Source organism: Elephantulus edwardii, unplaced genomic scaffold (genome assembly GCF_000299155.1).
Source record: "Elephantulus edwardii isolate Elephantulus edwardi_28Jun2011 unplaced genomic scaffold, EleEdw1.0 scaffold00266, whole genome shotgun sequence".
Lineage (NCBI taxonomy): Eukaryota > Metazoa > Chordata > Mammalia > Macroscelidea > Macroscelididae > Elephantulus > Elephantulus edwardii.
Window position 1 is genome coordinate 2,237,912 of NW_006400016.1, and position 6,024 is coordinate 2,243,935.

The following is a 6,024-nucleotide window of genomic DNA, read 5'->3' on the forward strand; positions in this document are numbered from 1 at the left end:
ATAATTATCATCATTTATCAAAGTTCATAGAATTTCCAGAGGCACTACCTAATTAAAAATGCAAAAGCATTTCAAAACACAAAGGAAAGTAAAAGCATTTTAAAAGAGAAATCTAGAGAAAGAGTAGTGGGTCAGGGGAATGGAGTGGATTACAACCCCCAAAGCTCCCACTTAGTCTTTGTCGTTATTATTGTGTACCATAAAGTTGGAACCCATAGCTGACCTCCCAGCGGGTTTCAGAGGCTGAAATGACATGCATGGGAGGAGATTGCTCATCTTTCTCCCACCGATCAGGTGGTGGATTCAAACTGTGTATCTTTGCACAATTCTTTACCACTAAGTCATGAAAACATTAGAAAGACATGAATCAAAACTACAAGGAGATCACCATCTCACCTTGGCTAAAGAGACATTGGTTTTAAAAGAAAAAGACAATAACAGATGTTGGTTACAATGAAGAAGGATTGTGATTTTTATTCATTGTGGGTAAGACTGAAAAATGAAATCACCACTATGGAAAACAGTATAGCACTTCCTAAAAAAACCCAACCAGAAATAGGGCTTGGATGGTGTTAGGTCTTTGCACTGGGCATAAGGCCAAGGACTCAAGGAAGCGACCAGAGAAAGAAAGGTTAAAGAAGCTTTATTAAGGGGTCTCCCAGACAGGATTTCTTGGTCTGCAGAGAGAGAAACAGGACAGACCAGGGAATACCACACCTTAAAGTTGATTAGGGCAGGGTTTTTAAAGTAAGGGTCTTTAGGAAGGGAATAGCCAGGTGGGTGGTCTAGGGAGGGAAGGGAGGTGCACTACATGGTAGTTGAGGCTGTTCACTCCCTTTGTTGACAAGTTGATATTCCTTGAATCCTTTGTTCTCCCTTTGACCTTGGTTTGGGCCTGGCTGATGGTTCTCCTCTGAGCTCCGAATGGTCACGTGAAGCCAGAGCACTAGAGCAGTGGGGCTGCAGCCCTGGAAGAAATGTCTTTGCCATGGCAGTGTGATCCATTGGTGCAGGGGCTCTGGGGGCCGCAGCACTGGGACTGTTCTGGTCGACACATATCTCTTTTCTGTTCAAACCCCAGAAAGAAGTCTGGAGTCCCCCGAGGACGTGGACCTGAAAACACTTGATAAGGAGCCCAGGATTTTTAAAGCAAAGGAGCTCTGGGTAAAGAATGGAGCTATAAGTATGGCTGTGTTGAGGTCTGGCTGTTTCCTCTGCACAGAGGCTGCAGACCTGTCCTCTCTGAAGCCCAAGATGCATGAGCTGGGTGTTCCTCTGCATCTGTGGTGAAAGAGCAGGTCAGGGCTGAAGTGGAGGACTTCCAGCCCTATTTCAAAGGAGAAATCTTTCCTGGATGAAAAGAAAAAGTTCTATGGTCCTCAAAGGCAGAAGATGATGTTTATGGGCTTTGCCCATCTGGGTGTCTGATACAACTTCTTCAGAGCCCTGAGTGACGGCTTCTCTGGAAACTTGGAAGGCAAAGGTTTTATCCTTGGAGGAGCTTGTGGTGGAATCAGGAAAGCAGAGCATTCTTCTCAAGCACCAGAAGAAAGAATTTGGAGACAAAGTAAATCCAGTTTCTGTTCTGGAAGCTGCCAGGAAGATAAAGCCACACACAGGGCTCCACAGAAGAAATGATCTTGTTCAAACTGCCCAGCACTGGGATAATTGGGGCACTCACCTGTAGCTGTAAAAACTTGTGTCCCTATGAAGCTAGAAAACCATCCACACCTTCTTCTGAGTATGGATTACTGACATAGTTTAAAAGTATATTCTGTTTAGGCCATTAGGATAATACAACCCCCAAAGCAAGACAGGAAAAAGTCTAGCAAACTTGTGAGGTTCTTTCAGCTAAAACCTGAAGCTAAAAGTTGATTGTTGCAATCAATACAGATGAGTGTAGTATTTAAGCGCAATTATTTGAAATTATTTTGTATTTAAAATTTAAGAAAATTGATATTTGGTGAGAGAATATAAACTTTAGAACTATTATATTGTTGTTGTTTATTGCTGTCAAGTCAAGCACGACTCATAATGATCCTATGAACCGAAGGCCTGAAGCCCCTCTATAACTATTGTCACTTATTAAAGTTCGTAGACTTGCCAGAGGCATGTTGTTTAGGGATTGGATGTTACTCCTGCTTCCTGACTTTATGTTTTGTAAGTTATGCTCTTTTTGTTAACATGGTCCAGGATGGTTTGAAAAAGGTAAATTACAATATGGAGGAGGAACCCCACAAAACCCAGAAAAAGAAGTCTTTTATTATCCATCAATCACATTCCTAAGTGTATATCCTAGATACCTAGTCAAAGAGACATGGAGAGATAGAAGAACATACCAGCAGCATTATTCACAATAACGAAAAAATAATTGACATGTCCTCTATCGGGATGATTGGATAAATAAAACATGGTACATGGGTACAATTAAATACTATTTAACTGATCAAATACTACAGCTTTCAATGTGGATTGACTCTCAGCATCAAGAACACAAAAATCCTCATCACTGAACCAACAGACAACAGTATGATAGATGGAGAAAAGGTTGAAGTTGTCAATGCTTTCTCTTCACCTGGACTCACAATCAATGCCCATGATAATAGCAGTCAAGAAATCAAAAGACATGCTGCATTGGTGTATCTACTGCTAAGAACCTCTCCAAAGTGCTAAAGAGCAAGGATGTCAGTTTAAAGATCAAGGGGTGCCTGATCCAAGCCATGATCTTCTCAATTACTTCTTATGTACCTGAAAACCTGGACAGCTGATAAGGATGAAGGAAGAAGAATTGATGTCTTTGAATTGTGGTGTTTAATAAGAGTAAAGAATATTCCACCAGAAAAACAAACACTTCTTGGAGGAAATGCAACCAATGTGCTCCTGGGAGGCAGGGATGGTGAGACTTCATCTCATATACTTTGGGCCTGTTGTCTGGTGGAGCCAGTCCCGAAAGATAACATTATGCTGGGAAAGGTGGCTGTTCGGTGAAAGAAGATCCCTAACAAGATGGACTTTGATGCAGGGATTGTAACAACAGACTCAAGCATATGGTGAGGATGGAACAAGATAGGACAAGCTTCAGATTTTGTTGTTATGAGTGATAGTCAATTTAATGACACCTAATGACCACAAAATGCAAATAATGAGATGTTGGTGGCCCAGCCAAAATATTAGATAGCTCACCATGAACATAAATAAGGTATATGGCGTCCGTATGGGGTGGGACCGTGGAAATTGGATGTGGAGAACACTAACATGGAGATTGGTCAATTTTGCCATCCTGTAGACTTAATTTAGAAGAATCACCCTAGAAGTAGGAAATGAGAGAACTCGCTAGCATCAAGAAAAAAGAGTTAGGGATGTAGTGTGTCCTTTGGACTCAGATCCCTGCACAAAACACTTCCTAGAGCCTGCAGATAGCAGTAACACAGGAAAGAGAGTGTGACACGGTGAAATAGAGGCAGCAGAGGCAGCAGAACCAAGAGAAGAACATGAGACTGAGCTGTGTGCTCCAGACCCACGTAGTGAGAGAACTGAGTGCCTTGGGGACAGCAGGCTTACTGGAGGAGTGGATGCCTTCAAGCATTTGTCAGAAAGCTAGATCTGCAGATCCACAGAGCTACAGACAAGCCCCTTCAGACGTGGGTATGTTTAGTGGAGTGAGGGGCCTGGGTCACTTACTCTGAAAGAGCTAAAGGAGTTTTTTGGCACTTGCTTCAGTAGGGCGGAGGTCAAGCCTAAGAAGCTGAGAGTCAGAGAGAAGGCTGCCTTTGGGCACAGTTGAGGAGCAAGGCCCTAAAAGGTTTTGTAACAAGCAGGGCAGAAGCCAAGGATGAGTGTCAAAAAGAGGCTTAGCTTCATGCCCAAAGAGTTGTCTGGACTGAATAAAGGTATCCTAATTTGCTTCTGATTCTGAATTGTAACCCATAACTTCCTTAATAAATCACATAACTATGAGTTTTGTCTTTTAGTAAAATGACAGATTAACACACAAAATAAATTCTATTGCCTGGGAGTGTGGTGCTTCATTTAGGAACAAAAGGTCAATAATTACTCTAAAGCAAAGATGAGTAAATAAAGGGCAGCAAAATTAGAACACAGGGAACAGAATAACCAGAAAGCCTTTCAGAGAGCCACTGACAGATTCTGTGTGTGTAATAGTAACTAATATTGAATGACTTGTGCAGAAGTTTTCATGTGGGAGCCCAATTTGCTATGTAATCTCTCACTGAAAACACAAATAAAATATTTAAAGAAAAACAACTATGTCTGTCTCTTTCTAATTTGATATGCAACTTCTGATTTCTTCTCTGAGGGTATTCGTTGGATCTAATAAGATCTCAACCACATTGTCTAAACAATTTTCTCTCCCAAATATGTCTGTTTGGGGCTAAATTATTCCTCCACACATTTCATTCAGGAAGACCTCAAGCCATTTGTTGTCTTCATCCTCCAACATTTTCCTGGTACCTTGAGAGTTCTTTTAGTCTAGATTGAACTAGTTTTCTAAAAACAGTGCATTCATTGATGCTAAATAGGCATCCTCAAGACAGACTGGCTGGTACCTCACAGCCACCCTCTCTGCCTCTACCTCTCACATGGAATGCTGGTAGAGGTGGCACAAACTTCTGTTTATTCCAATAGCTTGGATCAAAGAAAAAGTCATTCTCCTGTTGTGCTCAAAGCAAAAATGCTGAGATTAGCACATTGACTGCAACAATTATACCCAGTCTGAGATGTGCATTGACGTAACAACAGGTTTGAGCATGGCCGAGATGCTGAGGATGGTGCAGGACAGGGCAAGGTTTCAGCCTGCTGTTCACAGGGTCATAGCTATGAGTCATTGTAACAGCACCTAACAACAACATACAAGATAACAGGAACCGGATGCCGGGAAATAAAGTTAGGAGAAATATAAGAGATGCAGAATGCTTGTCACTTTTCTATGTGGTTATTTTTCCTTTCTGGGTGTTTCCCCTAATCCTTTAGTATGGGAATTCTGAAAATTATAAAATGACCCATGCTGTCTGCAAACAAAACAAGCAGAGAAGCTAAGATTCCACTTTATAGCCAGGCTAAGCTTCATTTCACAGACTTTGGGCATATTGTCAGGAAAGGTTATTTCTTTTTGTTTGTCTGTGTTTTTTTAAACTAATTTTAGTGAAAGTTTACAGAGACTTAGAGTTTCCAGTCATTTATTGTTGTACTTTTCTCCCTGTCCACCTCCTCCCTCCCAATTCACTCTTCTCCTTGAAAAGTAAAACTCTTTCATTGTTATGCAATCCTTTCCCCCAAGTCCACTCAACTATGCAGCCTTCATTCTGGATTCCTGTCATGACAATAATATCCAATCATATATCCCTTTTAAACACTTCTGTCCCTCATCTGTTTCAATGCAGTATCCATCATTCATCCCCTCCTTCTCAGTCTTTTCTCAACCCTAATATCAGTCCCATTTTACAACAGTGGCCCTATGCAATATTTGTCCTTTTGTGACTGAGATATTTCACTCAGCATAATATCCTTCAGGGTCACCCATTTTGTATAATATTTCATGAGTTCCTTGTTTTTCAATGCTGCATAGTATTCCATTGTGTGAACATACCAGAACCTCTCTATCCATTTGTTTGTTGATGGGCACTTGGGTTGTTTCCAGCTCTTTGCTATTACACACAAAGCTGCAATAAACATAGGTGTGCATTAATCTGCTTGGGTGATGGTTATGATTTCTTTAGGGTATATTTCCAGTAGTGGAATTGCTGGGTCATATGGTATTTCAATTTCAACTTTTTGAGAAGGCGCTATACTGTCTTCCAGCATTGGCTTGCAGCATTTTACGCTCCCACCAACAGTGAATAAGGGTTCCAGTTTCTCCACAACCTCGCCAGCATTTGATGTTTGCTGTTCTGTTAAATTTTGCTTTTCTATTGGAAAAATATCTGCAAAAGACTCAAGCAAGACCCACACCTCACTCCATACACAAAAACCAACTCAAGGTGGATCATGGACCTAGGACTAAAACCA

At 41.2% G+C, this 6,024-nt stretch overlaps 1 pseudogene; it reads left to right on the forward strand.

Annotated features, from left to right (window-relative positions):
* Positions 1-988: 988 nt before the first annotated feature.
* LOC102864833 lies at positions 989-1,687 on the forward strand (annotated as a pseudogene).
* The last annotated feature ends 4,337 nt before the right edge of the window (positions 1,688-6,024 follow it).